At 38.5% G+C, this 13,174-nt stretch overlaps 1 long non-coding RNA gene across 1 annotated transcript in view; it reads right to left on the reverse strand.

The window, feature by feature from the left end:
- The window catches only part of LOC311435867, a 46,414-nt gene extending 34,336 nt beyond the window's left edge, over window positions 1-12,078 (reverse strand). Inside the window, exon 1 of the long non-coding RNA XR_014692462.1 lies at window positions 10,716-12,078. This is a non-coding gene — a long non-coding RNA (uncharacterized lncRNA). The remainder of the gene's footprint in view (window positions 1-10,715) is intronic.
- Between the last annotated feature and the right edge of the window lie 1,096 nt (window positions 12,079-13,174).

Raw genomic sequence — 13,174 nt, forward strand, 5'->3', positions numbered from 1 at the left:
ATTTTAATGAAACACCACCAAGGAAAAAAAAAAAAAAAGTTTAAAAAAGACTTTTCAACACTGGATGCTACTGAGAGCCATTTCCACCCTTTTCATGTCTTTCAGTCTCTTTCCTAAGTCGTATAGTCATCAGAAGTTATACGTACTTCTATATGGGAAAATACTTGATAAAAATATTGTTTACTTATATTACAAGTGCCTTGATTAATATATTCTATTGCCTTGTAATAGAATCACAGACTAATTTAGGTCTGAAGAGACCTTTTGAGATCATCCTTTCCAACCTCCTGCTCAAATGGTAGCAACTCAAGCAGGCTGTCCATGGCCTTGGCCAATTGAGTGTTGAATATCTCCAAGGGCAGGGATTTCACAGCCACTCTGGTCAACCTTCTGCAATATCTGACTAATAAAATCATTAAACATAATCCGTAATGAAATTAGTCCAAAATATCTAGAGAAAATAAAAATGGCAGTTACTAAAGGAACATTAATTTCTCCTAAGTGAAACCTTAGGAGAGGTTTCCTTAGAAAGGAAACTAAGTGTACTGTGATAATTGCCTAGACTACCTCAATAGCAAAGAAAAGGAAAGAGAATGATCCTGAGTAGATATTGCAGCCTGCCTTCATTTTAGCTGCATTCAAGGTGCAATTCCTTATAGTAATATAAGTAATATAGTGCAATTATAGTATATAGTAATATAGTGCAATTCCTTATAGTAATTCCTATTGCATTGCTTACCAGGTAAAAGAAAAAAAGTTTCCCTTAAATTTCTTTATTCTCTCTGCCACTGCAACACGCTGTCACAATGCTGTTGCAGATTTATCATAGATACTTTAACATGGAGGTATCTATGAAAAAGTGTATTGCATCTCAAACATGGAAAAATTAATCACTCAACTAATGAGTCAGATAGATACATGTTACATAGCAGGGTAATACACCAACAGGAGCTCTATCAGATTTTTGCTGTTGACCTTGTGGGTAGAAATTCCTTTAGCAGCAGACAGAACATGAAGATATATTTTTTTACGTTAAAAAATTGTCTGCACATACATGTCATGAGGATAAGTCAAACAAAACCCATAAAATAGAGCATTATAACTTTAATGAAACATTTATGTGAGCACCTTTAAGAGAATAAATGTTTTTTAAAAGCCTATTCTTTCTGAAGTCAACCACTTCCAAAATATTGAAAATACAGGCATTATATTTATAGCACAGCATGAAGTATTAATCCAATTTACAATTAATTCTCACAAATTATTATTAAATAAAAAAGCACATTCAAAAGCAGACACCTTTGGTAGCTTCCAGGTACTTTTTTAAAGGAGAACACTGACACCAGAAGGATTTTCATTCTGTTTAATTTCCTTCCATTCCTTTAGAAAGTCAGAATGTCAGGAGAGCCATGGCAAGAGTTTTCTGTACAAAACCGTATTTTGTACAGAACATGGAGCTCACAGGTATGTAAGAAGTTAAGTCATGGGGATGAATGAGCTCACTAAAATGTCCAGAAAACTGAAGGTTAACTATCTTAGGCTCAAGATTAAGAAGCCCTGCAGTTGCTTTCAGTAACCCACCAATTAGTCTTAATAAGACAGGAAGCATTCCATGGGGAAATACAGACAAGACTAATTGGCAGCATGCACCTGCTTCTAAAGAGAAGAGGAACACCTACCCACATCAAGGAGAGCATTAGAAAGAATGCAAGTTCAACTACCACATCCCCAGAGCCCATATGTGGGCTTTTGCGGTTTTTTAATCTCTACTACCTTTAATGGATCTTTTGTGCAAATCAACAGCTTTCATTTTCTGTTTGATATCAGGTGGCAGTAATTTCCTGTGTGAATGTAGAAGAAAATGTTTAATTATCACAAACATCATTTACATTAGGCTTAAAAAAACACTAGTTTGCTAACTAGTACAGTTCTGTCAATAGTTTTAAACCTAGAATAAACCTATTCTAATCTTGACCTCTTAAACATCTGATTTTATTCAGAAAAAAGTAAACTCATCCTATGTGCTAAGCATTTTTCCTTATACAGCAGCAGTACAAGGGGAATCAGTAAAAAGTATTGGAAATGGTTATTCTAAACTGTATTAGAAAACAAGTGTGAGAACCTGTGAACCAACTGCTTGACAGAAAACCCAGGAACATCAAGTTGCTCTGGGGACTGTAATAACATGATGCAGATCATTCTCTGTGAACATAACTGCTTGTGATTTGATCAAGGTTAGTATCTGAAAAGCTACTTCCAATACACATTCTGCTTTCTTTGTGGACTCATTCTCAGACCAAGTTCTTCATAACCAAGAGAATCACAATACCTCTTACATCCTGTGGCAATGGTTTCAGTTATGTTAAAAAAAAAAAAAATATATATATATTAAATACAGTGTTTCCAAAACAGAATATTATCTACTATTCAACAGTGTGAAACTAGGTCTTTATATTATGTGTGGTTGAAATCAGAACTTTATCATCTCACAGACTGAAGGGTAACTGTATTACATTAAAGAGGTGTAAAGTATAACCTCACAGGAAATATATATATAGAGATATATATTTTAACAGGATACTTGAAAAGACTGTAAATAGTTTTAGTAGTTAGAGCTCTTTTTTATTTTTTTTTCTTTTATTGGTATGTACTTCCTCGTAGCCCTGCAATTCACTTCCATTTAATTGCCTGCAAATTTACTTCAGCAAATCTTTATACCTTTTACTAAAGTCATGAATTCAGGTCATTTTCATTATATATTTTCCTGCTTTTATTGTAGCTAGAACAGAGCAGAACTTAGCACAGCATCTTTTATCCTGTTTTTCAACACATTGTCCCTTGAACTATGTCAAGCAAAGTACAAATGATCATAATATCTGAAGACTTTATTGAAAGATTAATGGGCCCATCTGTCAGTATGCTCATTCCCTAGTCACATGCTAGCTTGAGCACTGGTAACTACAAAGGTTCTTAATACATTGATGTTTGTTTCCACTCTACATCAAAAACACTCAGAGAAACTGAGGCAGGCTTGGGGTCCTAAAGTTGCAGAAGTAAAAGGAGGGGATTTCTACCATCATGCAGTCATTGCATTTTTTAAAAAAGTTTATTTTCATCGTTGTTTGTTAAAACTGGAAGAAAATCATAAAAGAAACACACACAAATTAAAACATGTTGTTAAGACCACCTCCTTCAGAAGCGTTTGAATTGCAGGAACGGACTTTCAGGAACAGAGAGAGGAAACTAAAAAAGCTGATGCATGGGATACAGCTGAGGTCCCATGGTTTGCACAGCCCCTCGCATCCTGCCCCATTTGCAGAGGACATCAAACAAGACCTACTCTGTTCCATTTTCAGGGGCTAGAAGCATCAGGGAAACAGAGCATTTTAGAAATTGGCAACAAACCTGAGGCAACAAACAGTATTTTGTGCTGCCACATGATTTTTCAGTGATTTCACTGCAGATCCTGTAGAAGTCAGAGAGAATTGGGAACCTGATTCTCTCTTTCATCCTCCAAAAACTTCCAGTAACACTTCTTGGGTCATACTGTACAATTCTTGCAACAAATCATTGCGATTTCAGGTCTTTTGCTCTAAATAGTTTAGACTAAGACACAGAGCAAGATTTAGTCTTTTTATGTTAGTAAAACTAGAAAATGATTTTGTTATATTCTAGTGCCATAATCCCGTGACTGCTCCTACCACACCTAACAACGAGGCCAGGCAGTTTTGCACCTATTGCTTGAATTTTCTTTTTGGTAGGAAACACTGTAAGAAGAACCCCTTAAGTATGATTAGTTGAAAAGAGTTATAATTAAAGCAAGTATCTGTATAGAGAAAACATAAAGCCTTTAGCTCAGGAAAAACAAATTAGTGGAAAGTGTAGAGTTATTTTACACCTTCTCTTGAAATTCCCATGCTACACTTTGAATGTAGAACATTTAATCTCCAGCCCCTCTTCAGACCAAGTCATTTAAGATTAAAAAGTCCAGAGAGAGATCTTGCTGAATTACCACACCCATTACCCAGCTCCTGACACACCCTGATCAGAAAACTGCATGCAACCTGTCTACTTAAAAACAACAATGGTTGGCTGAATTACCTGCTATGGCAGAAAAAAATCTCCAATAAATAGTATACTACATAACTAAGACAAGGGGAAAGATATCTATCATCCTACTGTTCAATGTGGCCTATTAATTTATATACTCAGTCTCCATAGCTCTTCATTTATTGTCAGTGTAAAGCAGTGCAGTTCCCCACAGGCATATACAGGGCTTGTGAGCCAGGCTGTTGCCCAGAGGAGCCCCTCTTTATTGACAGCATGAGATGAGACAAACTAAACCCCAGGCTTGGGTGTCTACAGTAGATATTGGAGAATGCCTCTTCAGAACCATAAAAATGAAAAAATCAAGCTATTTTGGTTTCTTCTATCTGAAGCTATATTTCACTGTTACTATCAATGATCTCCCTGCCCCTTTCAACTGACTTCTTTCCAAAGTTCTACGGTCACATTTTTTTTTTTTTTTTTGCTTAAATCCTGCCCAGAGGATATTGTTTTAGGGAACACTGTCAGCAGACATTTAATTTCACTAGTAGCAGAGCATCTACTGCAAAACTGTCAGAAAATCCCTTCATATCCACAAGATACATGTATATACACATAAAATTATTTTTATGTAATTTCTAAAACTCTGAAACTTGGGCAGGCTGATTACTTTTGTTTAGGCAGCTACAGACAATTTACCTTGTTTGCCTATTCTACATTACAATTCTGAGCTAATCCCAGATGCCTGGATAAAAACTGTGATAGTGTGAAACAGCAGTCCTCAAGTACATTAGTTAAATTATGAGCCTGCTTCCTTGGTATAACCTATGCATGAGAAATAAATATGTTTTTATTCACTTCTCAGCTTTGCAACCAATAACTGCCTCAGAGTTTATCATCAAATGAAATCCAGAAGCCTTTTGCCAGCCACTCAGCTCCCCACAGAGATCACGAGTACAGCGATAGCTAAAAAATAATAATAATAATAATAAAAAAAAAAAACCTCACCAGCTGAACATCTCACACAAGATAGATATGAAATATCAAAGACAAACTCTGAAAAAGAAGTAGGGCTTAAGCACCTAATCCTGGTGTGCCTGACTGCCAAAGGAGCTACACACTTTCCCCTACTTAACACCCCTTCCTTGAGTTTGCTTCTTATTTATGGATTGTAATTTGGAAGTTCCAAGGGTTTTAATACAAATAGTGGGAGCTGGAACCAGAGCTTCCTTATTCTACAAGGCAATCTAGTAGAAGTACTGGAAAGATTTAGACTATATCCTTCACACGTAACAATTCTGGTGGATTTTTGTCTGGAGGGCAAAACTCAGCACTGCCATAGAACCATAAGCAGCACTTAATGCTCTTTAGAATATGTTAATTAAAGGGTATTCTATCAGATAAGTAGTTTTATAAGATTTTTTAAATGAAATCATGTCAACTGTCTCTCTTTAATATGACATTGTTAATCCTAAAACAGTGTAAGTTACAAAGCAAAAAATAACTAATTAATGTCATTCTTGTGAAGGGCAGTTGCATGAAGCTATTGGGCAGCTTGCAGACACCACAGTAATCATGCCTTTAACTAAAGATAAGAAAAATAGAAGAAACACAGTTCTAAGAAGAGCTGATATGTATGAGAGATGTTAATAACATCAGTAGTTATCAATTCATATAAAGTATTCCCAATGAAATCCAAGCAATATTTACCTGAGTGTCACTTATCTTGTTAATCTGATAACCATGTCAGATAAAATGCTTTAATTTACCACTTTACCACAGCTGTAATAATTCAGAAGCTAGTTTTCAACTTAAAATGTTATGAACAATAAAATACTTAAGGCTCCAAAAAGGTTATTTTTCATCACCATGCCTTATTATATGGACTTAAACTTCAAAGTCACATCAAGGGAATATAATTTTTATCACATGATCTTGGGTTTGGTTTTCCCTTTTCACTTTATTATTGCTTAACATCAAAAATACAGTGGCTTTGCAAGTTGAAAATTTAAAGCCAATGATGTTTATATAATGCAAAGATATAAAAGGCAGTCCTATCAAGCTATTTGCAGCTTAGAAAATTAACATCTTTCAGTGAAATATTTTTTAAAGAAAATTAATTGCTTAAAATACAACTGATTTTGTTCTTTACTCCCTATATCCTTTTTCCTGGAATGTTTCCGTGGATTACAACAGGTTAATCACTTAAAAGATCTGTTATTTCTAGGTTGGATCTTTCGATATAGTTTTAGACATTTGGGACTGTGTGCCCTGGGCTCACGCATAGCATAATTCCTTTAGGTCTTTGTTTATTAAGGCTGTGTGCAAGACTGTGTCAAAGAGACTAAGAGAATTCACAGGAGTGTTATTTTCAGACTGTGGAATTTTATCAGTTGCCATAAAACTAGTACGGTAATCTACCTCCAAAAGTAGCTCTCTCCTACATTTTACAGAAACAAACAAATAAAAAATCAGTATTTCACATTAAAATCTCTTCAAAGATCTCCAAAACCAGTTTCGAGTTTTGCAGTCAAATTTTTGGGAAACTCCAGAATAGTGAGTTTGCTAATTATATGGCATACAACTAGGAAAGAAGAGAGAATTGTTGAGAATAAATTGGATCACATTTTGTTTCTCTGCTCTGCTGGAATTCTCTTGGGGTTCATTAGTAGATAGTTACAGAAAACAGGCATCCCAGAGAATGTACTGGAGAATATCATTTTCCTTAATTATTCCCTGACTAGCCTGCACACGTTGATCTTGAGGCAAAGACCTCCAAAGCCTGATACTTAAAAGCAGTATTTTCACTTCCTTTCTATTGTACTTATGTCCTGCTGGCACTAACATGTATAGTGTGTTATGCATAAAATACATTTACATTTTGTATTATGAGGTAACAGACCCTTTCAGGCCATTCTGGAATGGTCTGGAATTTTCAAATATTCCCTTTAAGCACTGTTCATTTTCATTTCCAGGAAGAAATAATTAATATTTTGAGAAAATTAAAAATATATAATAAAAAAATAAATAAAGGACCACCTCAAACCTGACTATCTTTCTCTTCTGAAAGAGATTTTGGTCTAGCCATTATGTAAGAGCCTGAGTGTTAATGTATCATATCAACAGCAAGAGCAACTTTCCTATTGGAGCATAAGGAAACTCCTTCAAGTTAGTAAAATACATAAGTAGTTGCATTTATTCAAGTTTTTAAGCTCATAATTCAGCTCTCAGGAAAAAATGCAAAGAGAAAACAATATAACATGAAAATATTTTTTATGACTATATATTTTTAATAAGGCAATTTTATCACACAGGAATTGTTTTGAAATTCAGAATCTGTTGAGTGAGGAGCATTATGATCAACAGGTTACTCTCATTAAATGGATAAGTTATTCAAGACTTACAAATTAAATACAGAACTGTTTTTGTTCTCACTGATGCTTTTCTTTTCAGTGATTATGAATGAAGACAACACAGAGGCCATTCTTGTGCTTCAACAGCAGCATCTAATTCCATAATGACCATTATGCCAAAGCAAGGGCAGCAGTATCCACTTACACGCTCAACATATGTTAAGGAACATGTTGCAAACAGCTTTTACAAAGCAACAGATGGAGAACACCTTTGTTTCCTGGCAGTCCATCTGTTTTTTTCTTTCTTTGTCAACTAACTTACAGTTTTGAATATGTTAGTTGATATAACCCTCTGAAATTCATTTATTTGGCACAGTTGGTAAAAGGTTGAGAAACTGAGTTTTGATGCAGTTCATTATCTATAATAGAGGGATAATTTTTCTTATTTTGGTGTTACCATGAATGCAATTTTCTTAAGTTCAGATTTCATATGGTGACATTATAGTAGTCTGATGACTGAATTACAGTATCAAGTTCTGCTAAAAGGTGGAGCTCTGTGACAGGTAGCCTCAACTCAACATGTACTATGCAATCCCTCTCCATCAGCTCTGGGTGCCCTGTCCAGATGGAAATTAACTGTGCCATGACTGAGCTTCCTGGGAAGCCATCCTGCATCTGGAAGCAAGGTAGCTTTTTTTGCACAGCATATATAATCCTGTCTGAACTCAAACTGACTAAAGCAAAGCTGTCTCCAGAGTCCCTGCGCAACCTCAGACTCCAGGGATCACAACTATCAGCATGGCTGGGACCCAGCTAGGCATACCAAACCCAGCCAAAACTGAGCTCACTTCTAATGAAAACCACTCAGTGGCTTGAAGAACAGAAAAGGGCTACCAGAGGAAGTTATTCTTGAGCATCCTAAATTAAATTTTGTCCTTTTCAAAGCTTCTCTGATTGGCTCAACTTCATACAAGTTACCTCACTCAAATAAATGCAGTTCCAAAGTACGCTTAGTCAAAGCCATATGTGAAATAGAAAGGTTTGGTTCAGGGAACAGCTTAATTATTGACTCATCTGTATGCTTACAAAACATTGGCACAAATGTGTAAAGCAAAGCCTATAAGGCAGGCAGAAAAATGCTCTTTCTGGAAGACTGAGGGCTGCTGTGGTGATATATGGTACTGTGATTGTGTAGACAAACCTGTTATTTGCACGTCCTGCAGCACAAGAAATAATGCTAGTACTCTTCTTTCAGTGGGCCTTGTACAAGGGTGGGCTGTGTTGAGTATCCTGCTGCAGCAGCAGAACTATGTATATTGCAGAAGGATTGCCCAGATTACCCTGGCTAATACACAGTTACCATACAAACAACATACGAGCCTGTCCTCAAGTGGGTCAACAGTGGCGAGACTGATACTTAACATTTATTCTGGCAATCTTACAGACAAAAATTATTGAGCTTATATAAGTATCCTGGGGCTGCAAAACTTCATATTATGGTGCAGTGCCCCTGCTCATAACATTCTAAATAAGGCAAATTTTTTTCCAGACTACAGGCAAAGTAAGAGACTCAGAAAAACTACAAAATCTAAGAGAGACCCAGAGTTGCTCAGCTTCCCTCTCCCTTCAGCCAAGAATGGCAGGAAGGGATGGGATGCCTGCAGTCTCCCTGGCATTGCCTTCCAGCTCTTCCTCACCAGTCTCACATTTCCCATTCAAAACACATAAGTAGAAAAGTGACCCCGAGAAAGGCTTGCATAGATGAAACAATAAGTATTTGCTTAACTAAAGTTCTGTTTTGCACACAGCAACTAAGCAAAACACTTTTCAGAATTTTGTTTGTAGAAAAGATCAAAAGAATACATGCCAAAATATATATAATCTGTTATATTATGTTTAAAGCTCAACATTTTAGCTCTCGTAGCTTTTTAAGTACAATTGGTGAAGACAAATTAAAGACCATATTTTGCACCTGACAATTATATTGTCTAACTTGCATCAAGTTACAATGATCTATTTAAATTAACATTTAGTTTAAAAGCTCATCTATTAGAGAAAGAGAGATTAAGTTTCCTGAACACAGATTTGCAAAGCTTCCTCCTTTCGGGATCCTTCCTTTTGGCATCAGTCAACCACCCTTCTCCCTTCTCTGGGCCTGCATGGCACAACCCTTCTCTCTTAATAGGCCTTGCCTGGAACACCAACCAGAATCAAACAAGAAACCATTCTAACACTGAGAGCCATCTCTCTGTGTGCATGCAGCCTGCAAGGTTTTCTTCCACTGCTCACCAAGGTGTAAAATGTATCACAATCAGCAGAGGGCTCCTGTCTTATGCAAGCAGACACAATGGCTTCAGAGCAAGAGCATTTTCTTATTCTTTTTTCCACCTCTACCCTACTGAATCAGATAGCAGTGCATTTGAAAACCCTGCAAGTTGAACATCAAACTGGCAGAGAGGGAAGAATAGCAAAGAACAGCACAGAAGTGATATGCTATTTTTTCCTTTTTCCTCTGAGCAACCTAAACAAAGCATCTGGCCCCTTCACAGAGAACAGCAACGGTGAGCCTCACCCATGTAAGAACAGTCACCAGTTCCACCTACATTTTTTTGCTGTAAGGATATTGGACTAACTAATATTAAGGAGCTTATTAACAGTTACTGCAATCCTAAAGTGGGCTACACTTGAGGCAATATTTCATCTTATTTTCACTTACCCTGTGAAGAAAAGTATGTCTGAATATACTTGCTAGTATAAGAGCTATCACATGCATCAGCTGGAAACAACATCCAAAGTCCCAATGTAGGTATTACCAAGACATCATTTGGAATAGGTAGCAATCTAAAAAATGTGCTCCCTGATTAATTCATAAATGAAGATGGATAACTGAAAGGAAGTTGACATTAAACAAAGTGATCTTCAGGGAACAACTTCAGCTCTTGTCTGCTCTGCTGGGAAATATCCTACAGGACTCAAAAAGTTTGTTTATCAAGGTAAATAAGCCAAGGAGGAGTTATCCAGATGTAGCCTGAAAACAATATAGCTTTTAAAATCAACTTATTTAAGGTGTTATGAGGACTATTCCCCAGAGAAAAGCATTTGGGATGTCACACAAACAGCAAATAAATGTAATCAACCAGTAAAACTATAGAAGAACAAAACAAAAACAAAAACAAACAAAAAAAAGTAAATCAAGAATAGATACACAATTGTGTTTAACAACAAAAATATTAGGAAGGTCTGGGTCCAGCCAGCCTATCCTGGGATGCTCCTACCTATCTTTGTACCTTTTTGTTTTGGCAGTTCCATCCTTACCTCTACCACCATTTTGCAGTTCTGGCCTCTCTGCCTCCCTGTCCCCGCATGTAATCAGTCTTCTTCCATTTCTTGCACCATTCTTACACCTCCTCCTATCACATGGCTGTTGAATGAGTAGGGAGAGAAAGAACAACTTGAGAACAGGAACAATCTAGAAAGTCAGGGAGGAATTTGGAAGAGTCTGTAAAGCAATGTTTGCTTCTGTTAAGCAAGAAGATGGAAGGGATGAAAGATCTGACTTTGGCAGCACCCAGTCCCACCGCAATCCATGGTAGGAGTTCTTAAACCTTGCTACCTACATGCACACTATGTGATAGGCAACAAGGGCTCTCAGATACTGACTCAGCCAGCCTAAAAAAACAGACTACAGTTGGTCAATCCCAGTATCACCTCTAAGACTCAGTGGCCTACCTCACCAAAGAGCTAAAACTACGTACTTAATTTAGACTTTGCAAATTCCTGGACAAAGCTCAACACCTACAATCTCATACTTGTTACCTTTACTACCAGAAAAACACAACATAGAAGACTTTTTGTTTTTTCTTAATTAGAAAATGTCATTTTAAATTTTATGCCAACAACTCTATGTCCCATATTTGCAAAGTTGACAACACAATCAACTGTCGTGACTGAACAGACACAATGTACAAGTACATGCAGAGAGAGATCCCTATATCTTATTTGGTATGGAGCAAGCCTAGAAAATTGAAGAGCTAGCAGCTAGCAATTGATTTAGTAGTAAAGAGTTAAAAATAAATAAATAAAAAGTAGGAAAAAATTCTCTTGATTCAAGAACAGACATAGGTCATGCCAGTCCCTTCAGCTGAAGATAACCATCTTTTACTGAAACTTATGCAAATTCAAACTACCAGCTAAAACTTTCCCAAAGCAGATTTTTAGCTAGTCAGAGCTGAGTGTTCTTTACATACGTGTTTCTTAATCCTTTCATCATCTTTGCTTTAGACAGTCTCATTAGGCTAGCTCAGAAATTTAAGGCAAGTAATACAGCGTAATCAGGCGAAACATATATAAAGCAAACATTTCTTTTGGTGATTGCTTTCATCAGACATATGCTGATAAAAGCTTTGAAAGTAACTCCTCAGAAATCATCACTTTTATTTCCAACAATAAGGGAAGGACCATACAGTGCACATCCCTAGATTCAGTACTGTGGTAGGATTATCCTCCAGAAAAAATCTTTGCAGAAAAAATATTGGCATATAAAGCCCTCTATAAAAAGGTAGATCAGCTCAGGGGCAGACACGTTCTGCAGCAGAGTGGGGGATCGGACAGGCAGGGCTAAGTTTTCCGGCACTGAGCCCACTCGGGAGCCACCAGGACCCAGCAGCCCAAGGGAGGTGAACAAGGCGAGAACGAGGCATAGGCGGAGCCAGCAGCGCCCCCTCCCCGGCCATTCAAAAGCTGCCCCTAGGGAGCGCGAGCGAACAGGATGGGCAAACGGGGTATGGCCCATCAGAAGGGAGTGGCGCGGCAGTTAGCACAGGCAGGGCAGAGCGCTCCCCACTGCCTATACAAACACCTCCTCTAATGGCGGTCTACCGCTAGCTCAGCTGCAATAGTGTACACCAGGCACAGTGCCCTCTCCAGGAACTCTGTACACATCTAGACCGACTGCCCACTCAAAACTGCAGCAGTTCAGCTCTCCGGGTGCAGGGAGTGCCTGAGCCTGTTGCTACTACCTGCGGGGGACAAAGAGACTGTGTGCGTGAGGTGCAGGTGGATGACCTGGTCCGCCTTGTGGCAGAACTCAAGGAGGAGGTCGAGAGGTTGAGGGATATCAGGGAGTGTGAGCAGGAGATAGACTTGTGGAGCAACTCCCTGAGCGACCTGAAGGAGAGGTGCTGGGGTGAGACACCCCAGAAGGGAGTGGACCCCCTGCTCTGTTGCTGTCGGGCAGAGGCAGGGGACTTAGGAGTTAAAGAGGAATGGAAACAGGCCCCTGCTCGACATCGCAGGCGATGCCCACCCCCACTGGCCCCACCTTCCCAGGTGCCTTTATGCAACAGGTTTGAGGACCTGGAGCTTGAGACACCGGTAGCTGAGGAAGAGGTAGAAAGTCTACCCAAGAGGATGCCTAGGGCGAGGAAGTCGACTCCACGCCTCAGGACTGCCTCCACCAGGACAGCAAGAAGGGTGATTGTTGTGGGTGACTCCCTTCTCAGGGGAACCTATTTGTCGGCCTGACCCTACCCGAAGGGAAGTCTACTGCCTCCCTGGGGCCAGGGTCAGGGACATTGCCAGAAAGCTTCCCAACCTGGTTCGCCCCTCTGACTATTATCCTCTTTTAATAGTCCAGGCTGGCAGTGATGACATTGAAGAGAGAAGCCTGAAGACCATCAAACAAGACGTTAGGGGACTGGAACGGTTAGTGGATGGAGCGGGATTACGGGTGTTTTTTTTGTCCATCCCTACAGTGGCAGGGAGGGAGGGGTACA

The sequence above is a fragment of the Aythya ferina genome (assembly GCF_964211825.1).
Source record: "Aythya ferina genome assembly, chromosome: 4".
NCBI classification, from domain to species: domain Eukaryota; kingdom Metazoa; phylum Chordata; class Aves; order Anseriformes; family Anatidae; genus Aythya; species Aythya ferina.